Raw genomic sequence first — 10,100 nt, 5'->3', positions numbered from 1 at the left:
GAACTGGAGGGTATTATGTTGAGTGAAATAAGTCAAACAGAGAAAGACATGTATCATATGATCTCACTGATATGAGGAATTCTTAATCGCAGGAAACAAACTGAGGGTTGCTGGAGTGGGGGGTGGGGTGGGAAGGATGGGGTGACTGGGTGATAGACACTGGGGAGGGTATGTGCTCTGGTAAGCGCTGTGAATTGTGCAAGACTGTTGAATCTCAGATCTCTACCTCTGAAACAAATAATGCAATATATGTTAAGAAAAAAAAAAGAAGAAGAAGAAGGTAGCAGGAGGGGAAGAATGAAGCGGGGGAAATCGGAGGGGTAGACGAACCATGAGAGACGATGGACTCTGAAAAACAAACAGGGTTCTAGAGGGGAGGGGGGTGGGAGGATGGGTTAGCCTGGTGGTGGGTATTGAGGAGGGCACATTCTGCATGGAGCACTGGGTGTTATGCACAAACAATGAATCATGGAACACTTCATCTAAAACTAATGATGTAATGTATGGGAATTAACATAAGAATAAAAAAAAATACAGATTGGAAGAGACACATGCACCCTGATGTTTATAGCAGCATTATCAACACTAGCCAAACTATGGAGAGAGCCCAAATGTCCGTTGACTGATGAATGGATAAAGAAGGTGTAGTATATATATATATACAATGGACTATTACTCAGCCATCAAAAAGAATAAAATCTTGCCATTTATAATAATGTGGATGGAGCTAAAGGCTATTTTGCGAAGCGAAATAAGTCAGAGAAAGACAAATACCATATGATTTCACTCATATGTGGAACTTAAGAAACAAAACAAATGAACATGGGGGGAAGAGAGGCAAACCAAGAAACAGACTTTTAACTATAGAGAGCAAACATGGTTACTGGATGGGGGGATGAGTTAAATAGGTGATGGGGATTAAGGAGTGCACTTGTGATGAGCACTGGGTGTTGTATGTAAGTGATGAATCACTAAATTCTACACCTGAAACTAATATTACAGTGCATGTTAACTAATTGGAACTTAAATAAAAATTTGGAGGAAAAAACATAAAAAAATAAAATATAAAAGTCACAGAGATGAAAAGTACAGTATAGGGAATATAATCAATAATATTGTAATAACATTGTATGGTGACAGATGGTAACCACATTTAATATGGTGAGCACTGAGTAATGTATAGAACTGTGGAATCAATATGTTGTATACCTGAAACTAATATAAAATTGTGTGTCAATTATACTTCAATAAGAAATAAAAAATAAAAGTGAAAATATAGAGAGAAAAATTAATAAAAATTTAAAATTCACAAATAAAAATTTGAAAACTGGCTCTGTGTGTGTGTGTGTGTGTGTGTGTGTATTAGAGGGAGATTCAATTTCAGGAGTCAAGGAAATGGAAACACAGAGACCAATTTAATTATTAAGAACAAGTATAGAGGGGCACCTGGGTGGCTCAGTCGTTGAGCGTCTGCCTTCGGCTCAGGTCATGATTCCGGCGTCCTGGGATCGAGCCCCGCATCGGGCTCCCTGCTCCGCGGGAGGCCTGCTTCTCCCTCTCCCACTCCCCCTGCTTGTGTTCCCTCTCTCACTGTGTCTCTCTCTGTCATACAAATAAATAAAATCTTAAAAAAAAAAAAGAACAAGTATAGAGGTGGGTAAGAAATGAGAACACTTGGGGCACCGGGGCGGCATAGTTGGTTAAGCCTCTGACTCTTGGTTTCAGCTCAGGTTGTGATCTCAGGGTCATGAGATTGAGCCCTGCCCTGGGCTCCATGCAGGTCTGTTTGAGATTCCCTCTCCCTCTCCCTCTGCCCCTACCCCCTACATGTGCTCTCTCTCTTAAATAAATCTTTTTTAAAAAAATAAGAAATGAGAACACTCAGACACTTTTTGAGGGAGTTTAAACTACTGAAATCAAGTTCCAGGGAAGACCACTAAGCATGTAATGCAGAAAAATTTTTTCATATGTGCAAAAGGAAGCAGGTAAGAGATTATTTGCTACAGCATTGCATGAAATAGAAAAGAAAAATATAAGCAATCTAAATGTCCACCAGTACAGAAAAACTATGTGAGTAAAGTTAACAAACGATTTATACTTCCCTATGGGGTTCAAGGCAAAATGGAAAAACATTTTAATTCCAGAGTGAGCTGCTGATCAAGACATAACAAAGTTATCTCTCTGACTAATTAGACTCCCCAAAGTCAGTACCCTGATCTGAATAATGGTCATAATGATAAGTAATTTGAATAGCTGTTAGGATTAAAGGAAATGAAATATAACGTGTATTTGCTTAATGCAGTTCCGTACCTATCACTTTCCTTTCCTCTAGATCACCTGTCCCACCTATGCTTCTGACCCAGCCTGATTCAGCACTTCAAGGATTAGCCCATGCATGTAGCCTGACACCCAGATCTGTGGGCACGAGGCATGGGATTTCAACTCCTCCATCATCTTCACTACCCAAAGGGGTTGCTGCTTGGGTTCCCCAGGGTTCACAATAGCAGGAAATTGTGACCAACCATTTCTCCAGCCCTGAAAGCCCATCTTCTAGAGGGAGGCTACTGCATGTCCTTTAGGGAGGGCAACGAATGGAACGTCATTCCCACCCTGCCACTGATCTGGAGTGACAACTTAGGCTCTGTCAGCCTGAGCTTGGTCATCTGTGAATTGAGACTCATGATACCAGATTCCTTTGTCACAGAGCAGTCCCAAGGGGTGAGAAAACCTGCCCAGAGGATACAGTATGTAGTGGGATTTCTCGGCCCTTTAAATGTTGTGATCTGGCAGTAGGCGTTGGCTGAGCCTCAGGGCTAAGGCAGGCTTCATGAAAAGTTGTTTCTCATTGTTTCCCCTAATGAGGTTACAGACATGTAGAGGAGAGGAGCAAATACCTCTCTGACATGGCCTGAGGTCAAAGGTTTGGCGACAGAAGGTGTTCTACTTCCCCGGATGTTTCTGAAGCTCCTAACAGCTGCTCACCATCATGCTTGTGAGCAGAACCTAATGCAGCTCCCCATGCTGGGAAAACAGGCTTGTCTTTGATTCACCTGGTGAGCTCAGGGGGCGATGGCACCAGGGCAGCAAGCTGTGGTGTTTGCCGAACTGCTGCTCCTGGATGGCTCCATATCCTAATACATTTATGGAAAAATTCTGGACCCATCTTGAAGTCACCAGTGCAATATTCCGCCACACCCATTTACTGCTTTCCTAGGAGACAAAAATTCAAGAATTATTAGCATTTCTTTGACATACAATTATCCATTCCTCCATTCACTAATAACTAATAAATATATATACTGAGCTTATGAGTATATGAGCAAACTCAAGGGTTAAATCTGAGATGAGATAGCTCCTTCCCATTAACTTTTAAACTTGCTCGAATTTCAAGGAATTGAAGATTTTAAAAAATCCCTCCTTGGTCTCCTCATCAAAGTTCCAGAAAGAGTTTCCTACATTTCTTGTTAACATTCTTTACTTCCCTCTAACTCTTCCTTCCACTGCACTACGGCTCTGTCCCCATGATTGCAGTGAACATGGTCTCACCAAGGTTACAAGCCACTTTTTGTCACTAGGTCCACTAATTTTGTATAAAACTATAAATATATGAGTATTACTTTTAATGACCACCTAAAACACTCATGCTTGTGCAAACTGCTTCTGTCACTTCACAAATCTGAGTTTTCAGGCTCTAGACCATGAGGTACTGTACAAACCCAAGCTGTACTACTCCCTAACTGTGCAGGCCTAGGCCAAATCCTTATTCTCTCTGTACCTCAGCTTTTCATCTGTAAAATGGGGATTAACAACATATCTAACTCTTAATAGTTCTGTGAGCATAAGTGACTCAATACATATTAAGTACTTCTTACATAATACCTTTTAGTCATTTTAATGTCTTTGTCTCTATCTTTATTGGCCATTAGTATCTCTACTATCCCTATGATATACACTAATGTTTATTAACGATCAATGACCTCAGAGGTACGTAGTTAGAAGATGAGCAGGTCGGGGCGCCTGGGTAGCTCAGTCGGTTAAGCGTCTGCCTTCAGCTCAGGTCATGATCCCAGGGTCCTGGGATCGAGGCCCGCATTGGGCTCCTCTGCCCTCTCCCTCTGACTCATGCTCTCTCTCTCTCTCTCTCTCTCTCTCTCATGCTCTCTCCCTCTCTCTGTCAAATAGTCTTAAAAAAAAAAAAGATGAGGTCACAAAACTAAATGTAGGATGAGACCTTTTGTACATGAATACATGCATATGTGCATAAATGTGTAAGTACCAGCACAAGATAATTTCTGAAAGGATATAATGCAGATGAAAACCTTAGCAGGGCTTTTCTTCTGGTGGTTATGTTTGAGGGTAAAATTATTCTCTTTTTATGTTAATTGTTAGTATTTTTTACATTATCTAATTTTTACCTTGCAATAAATACTCTTGCAATTATACAAAACAATGAAACAGCAGTAAAATTTAAGCATTCTCAGCCCACCTACAGGAAAGCCATCAGCTTAAGAACAGGGACATCCCCAAGGCACAGGACATCCCCAAGGCACAGGACGGGAAAGAAGATACTGGGGGAGCCCCTTCTACGGTAAAACAGGACATAGTTCCCCAAATTCCAAACTATGGTAATTATGATCAATACTTTAGATCTCTGCTTAGTTAACTGGGGAAAAACATGGTACCCTAATTTGTTTCATTTGTCTTCGCCCTGATTAAAAGTAAGGTTGACAGTCTTATCATATGAGAGGCAGTATCGTTCACTGGTTAGATGAAGTGACTCAGGAGCCACAAGCCCGTGTTCTAATGATTTACTAGCCCTATCCTCGCTGTGCCTCAGATCCCTGATTTCGAAGTCCAGCAACAGTAGCCCTACTTCATAGGTTGTGGTGAGGATGAAATAAGTGAAAGCTTAGCACTGACACCAGTATGGGGCACTGAGGGAGTCAGAAATATTAACCTTTCTTATCATTATTATCATATCAGAATGCAGTAGAGATTCTACTGACATTTTTATTACTATATGGATGTACACCAATTGGCATGGATTGATCTTCGTAATATATTTGTTGTAAAAAAGCAGTTTACAAAACTGTTAAGTAGGATATTCTTTCATTTCTGTTATTAAATATACAGTGACATACCATAAAATTTCTGAAAAAACATATATTCAAATGATAACAGTGGTTACTCATGAGTAGACTTTTAAGGGTTCTTAACAATCTTTTCATCTCCTGCATTTGCATTTTTATCTACAACAAAAATGTCTTGACGGGCACCTGGGTGGCTCAGTCGGTTAAACATCCAACTCTTGATTTCGGCTCAGGTCATAATCTCAGGGTCATGAAATCAAGCCCCAGGTCGGGCTCCATGCTCAGCAAGGAGTCTGCTTCTCTCTCTCTCTCCTTCCTTCTCCCTCTGCCCTGCCCCCATTCATGCTCTCTCTCTCTCTAAAATAAATAAATAAATCTTTTTAAAAAAAAGTCTTGATTTTGGAAGTAAAAGAAATATATATCCTTAGCCCTTCCCATAAGAAAGTGGTCCAGGATCAGAATGGGTAATATCACTAAGCCAAGGGAATTAGGTAATAGGATGGTCTTAGAACTAATTTAGTAATCTACCACATGACAGTTCCAATAGGGTGTCTTTGGGAAAATTACAGATGCCTAGGGGAAAAGCAAGCATGTTGCTCATATAAGCCTTTCATTCTACACACAGACAATCTTTCTACTTTTATTTTCACAACATGCTTCTCTTATCTCCCAAATAAAGCCCTCTGAGTGGAAAGCAGGCCCATGTGCTTAACCTCCCAGTTAGGGAAGCATTAAATAGTAAAAGGAAAGGAAAATATACAGGTGTCCAGCACTTGTAATAGAAATCAGCCCAAGTTCAAAATGGAATGCATCCCTAAACCAACCTAGGGATTTGGTCATTAGTCTGTACACAGGAAAACAAACTCCCTACAATCACTGTCTTCTTTCACCAGAGTGGCCCAGATTAGATTCCGATCTACAGGCCTAGATGAGTAACAGTGTGAATGAAAGCCAGAAAATTAGGCCTGGATAAACAGGAAGATGCTTTGCATTTAGGATACATTCAGGTACTGTTTCACAGTAGCTGGCATCTAACAAACTCTAAGACTTTGAACATAACACACAAAAAAGTAACTGAAAATATTATGTCTGAAATCTATTCATGCTCCTTTTTTTTTTTAATTTTTTTTTTAAGATTTTATTTATTTATTTGAGAGAGAGAGAATGAGAGACAGAGAGCATGAGAGGGAGGAGGGTCAGAGGGAGAAGCAGACTCCCCGCTGAGCAGGGAGCCCGATGCGGGACTCGATCCTGGGACTCCAGGATCATGACCTGAGCCGAAGGCAGTCGCTTAACCAACTGAGCCACCCAGGCGCCCTATTCATGCTCCTTATAACATATAATCTGAGAAAATGGGTGTGTCTATTTTTAGAAGCTTGGAAAGAAAATACATAAATACATATAGCAAGGAGGCTTATAAGGCAGGTCACACTGTTGAAATGTGAATGTGGATTAGTTTTTCTCATATTTCTTCCTTTTTACTTTCGATGAGACAGCCAAGCATCTATGGATAAACATATGCAACAATACCATATTTTTTGTAAAGAATATATACATATGTAATAAAACTATAGAGAAATGTATTAAGAATGAAAAATCCAATGTTTTGTTAGTAGTTACCCCTAGGTAAGAAGGAGACTAATGCAATCAGGAAAGAATTCAAATGAGATATGTAATGTTTTATTTCTTAATATGAGTATACTGAACTCCATTATATAATTTCTATAACTTTTTGTATGTGGGCAATACCTTAACAATCACTGTTTGATGAGTTTATATATGCTGTAAGCAATGATCCATACTAATTTGAAAATTTTGGCAAGCACGGTTAATTCCAGTGATACATACGTAATTAGTCAGCAAACCAACCACCCATTAATATAAAAAATATTGTCAGGGGCACCTGGGTGACTCAGTGGGTTAAGTGTCCGACTCTTGATTTTGGCTCAGGTCATGATCTCAGGGTTGTGAGATCGAGCCTAACATCGGGCTCCATGCTGGACATGGAGTCTGCTAAAGATTCTCTCTGCCCCTCCCCCTGCCCTCTCTTGCCCTTCCTCCCTCTCTAAAAAAAGATATTGTCACATTTGTTCATTTCCTCCCATTATATTCTCTATGCATGCATATATAATGTATATACATCACATGTGGGTTTCCTAGATATGAAGACTCATAATTTGCTTTATGAAGATCATGAAACCAGCAATTAAACATGCCCAAGCTTACATCACACTCCACAAAGCCCATGTCCCTATCCATTGGGACATATAATCTTTTTCTGTATCAGGGCTGAGGTCGGCAAAGAGGAAGTGACTACCAATGGTCCTGCAGGCAAGAATTTAACTGATATTTTGGATGCAGGTCTCCTGTTCCCAGTCAGTTGTGTTGCAGACCCATCTTCATACTCTCTTATTCTGTACTGTTTCCTTTCTGGAGATCAATGGGGCCAGCTATTCCAATGTCAAAATGGACAATAAAAAAGAAAATCAGAAAGTAAAGATCAAATAAAAACTTGATGAGAAGACGAAGTAAAAAGTAAAGAGAAGATGATATGCTTCCTCTTTCCCATCATCCCCAAGTAACTCATCCTACAAGAAATGGTACCAAATCCTACACATAACATAAAGAAAATTAAAAATATCTCATTACTTCAAAAACCATGAAAATCTCAACTTGAATGAGAAATGACAGTCAACATATAAAAACAAGATGCCACAGATGTTGGAATTATCTGATAAGGATTTTAAAGTAGTCATTCTCAAAATGCTTCAAAGAGTAATTATAATTATACTTGAAATAAATTAAGGAACAGAAATTCTCAGGAAAGAAATAGAAGATATATAGAAGAATAATATCAATATTTTAGACCTGAAACACACAATAACTGAAAATTTTAAAACTCAGTGGATGGACTCAACAACTGAATGGAGAGGAAAAAGAAAAGAATCAATGAACTTGAAAACAGAACAATAGAAAGTACTGAATTTGAGCAACAGAGAGAAAACAGATTAAAAACAAAAAAGACAACGACAACTCAGGGACCTGTGGGACTATACAAAAATCTGAAATTAGTGACATGGTTATCTTAGAAAGAAAGGAGAAAAGGTACATGGATAAAAAGTATTTGAAGAAATAAAGGCTAAAACCATGTAAAATATTACAATTCATATTAAGGGGATTTGATACTATCTAGTAAAATTACTAGAATATTTGCTCTTGGAACCAGCAATTTATCTTCTAAGAATCTATCCCAAAGATACAATGCAAAAAGACAAAAAAGCGTAAGTACAAGGCCATTACTAGCAAAACAATCATAGTAGTAGAAGATAAGAAACAAGACAAATGTCTACCAATAGGGGACTGGTTGAATAACCTATAGTATGTCTACATCCTAGAGTACAATGCAAGTATAAAAAACATGAGGGAAAGATGTGGTATATATATGTATATATAATGGAATATTATTCAGCCATTAAAAAGAATGAAATCTTGGGGTGCCAGGGTGGCACAGTCAGTTAAGCATCCGATTCTTGGTTTTGGCTCAGGTTGCGATCTCGTCATGAGATCGAGCTTCTTGTCGGGCTTGTCTGGTTCAGATTCTCTCTCTCTCTCCCTCTGCCTCTCCCATTTGTGCTCTCTCTCTAAAATAAATAAATCTTTTAAAACAAGAATGAAATCTTGCCATTTGCAATAATGTGGATAGTGCTAGAGAGTATTATGCTAAACAAAATAGTCAGAAGAAGACAAATACCATATGATTTCACTCATATATGGAATTGAAGAAACAAAACAAATGAGCAAAGGAAAAAAGAGAGAGAAAGAAAGAAAAACCAAGAAACAGACTCTTAACTATAGAGAACAAACTGATGGTTACCAGGGGGTATATGGGGTGGGTGGATGAAATAGGTGATGGGGATTAAGGAAGGCACTTGTCATGATGAGCACTGGGTGATAAATGAAATTGCTGAATCACTATACTGTACAACTGAAACTAATGTAACACTATATGTTAACTAACTGTAATTAAAACTACATAAAAAGTTAAAATTAAAAATAAAAAGCATGAGGGATTCCTCCTGGCAAAAGGTAACCGAATACAAAGGCCCAGACCTTGTTTCCCCACAGAGACAATAATGTAACAATATGCACTCCAAAAGGCCTTTATGAGAACCCCAGAAACCAGTTAAAAAGTTGTTATACCCTATATTATGTTGAGTGAAATAAGTCAAACAGAGAAAGACATGTATCATATGATCTCACTGATATGAGGAATTCTTAATCGCAGGAAACAAACTGAAGGTTGCTGGAGTGGGGGGTGGGGTGGGAGGGATGGGGTGACTGGGTGATAGACACTGGGGAGGGTATGTGCTCTGGTAAGCACTGTGAATTGTGCAAGACTGTTGAATCTCAGATCTGTACTTCTGAAACAAATAATGCAATATATGTTAAGAAAAAAAAAAGAAGAAGAAGAAGGTAGCGGGAGGGGAAGAATGAAGCGGGGGAAATCGGAGGGGTAGACGAACCATGAGAGACGATGGACTCTGAAAAACAAACAGGGTTCTAGAGGGGAGGGGGGTGGGAGGATGGGTTAGCCTGGTGGTGGGTATTGAGGAGGGCACATTCTGCATGGAGCACTGGGTGTTATGCACAAACAATGAATCATGGAACACTTCATCTAAAACTAATGATGTAATGTATGGGGATTAACATAAGAATAAAAAATAAATAAAAAAATTAAAAAAAAAAGAAGCTCAATGAAAAAAAAAAAAAAGTTGTTATACCCTAGAAATCACAAAACCAAGAAGAACTACATTAATACAGGTAAGAAAAGCCACTGCATTTCACCCACATTAGCCCCTCACCCAAGCCAGCACAGCTCAGAGCAACTGGGGGAAAATACCGAATTTGCAGTTTCTCCTTCAAGAGCAAAAGAGAAGAGTGATACGTACATCCAAAGTTCTGGCTTTTTAGGGGCTTCCCAAGGGACTGATTTCTGTGTCATCTGACCCA

This window comes from Neomonachus schauinslandi, chromosome X (genome assembly GCF_002201575.2).
Source record: "Neomonachus schauinslandi chromosome X, ASM220157v2, whole genome shotgun sequence".
Classification (NCBI taxonomy): Eukaryota; Metazoa; Chordata; class Mammalia; order Carnivora; family Phocidae; genus Neomonachus; species Neomonachus schauinslandi.
Note: the sequence above shows the minus strand (reverse complement) of the source record.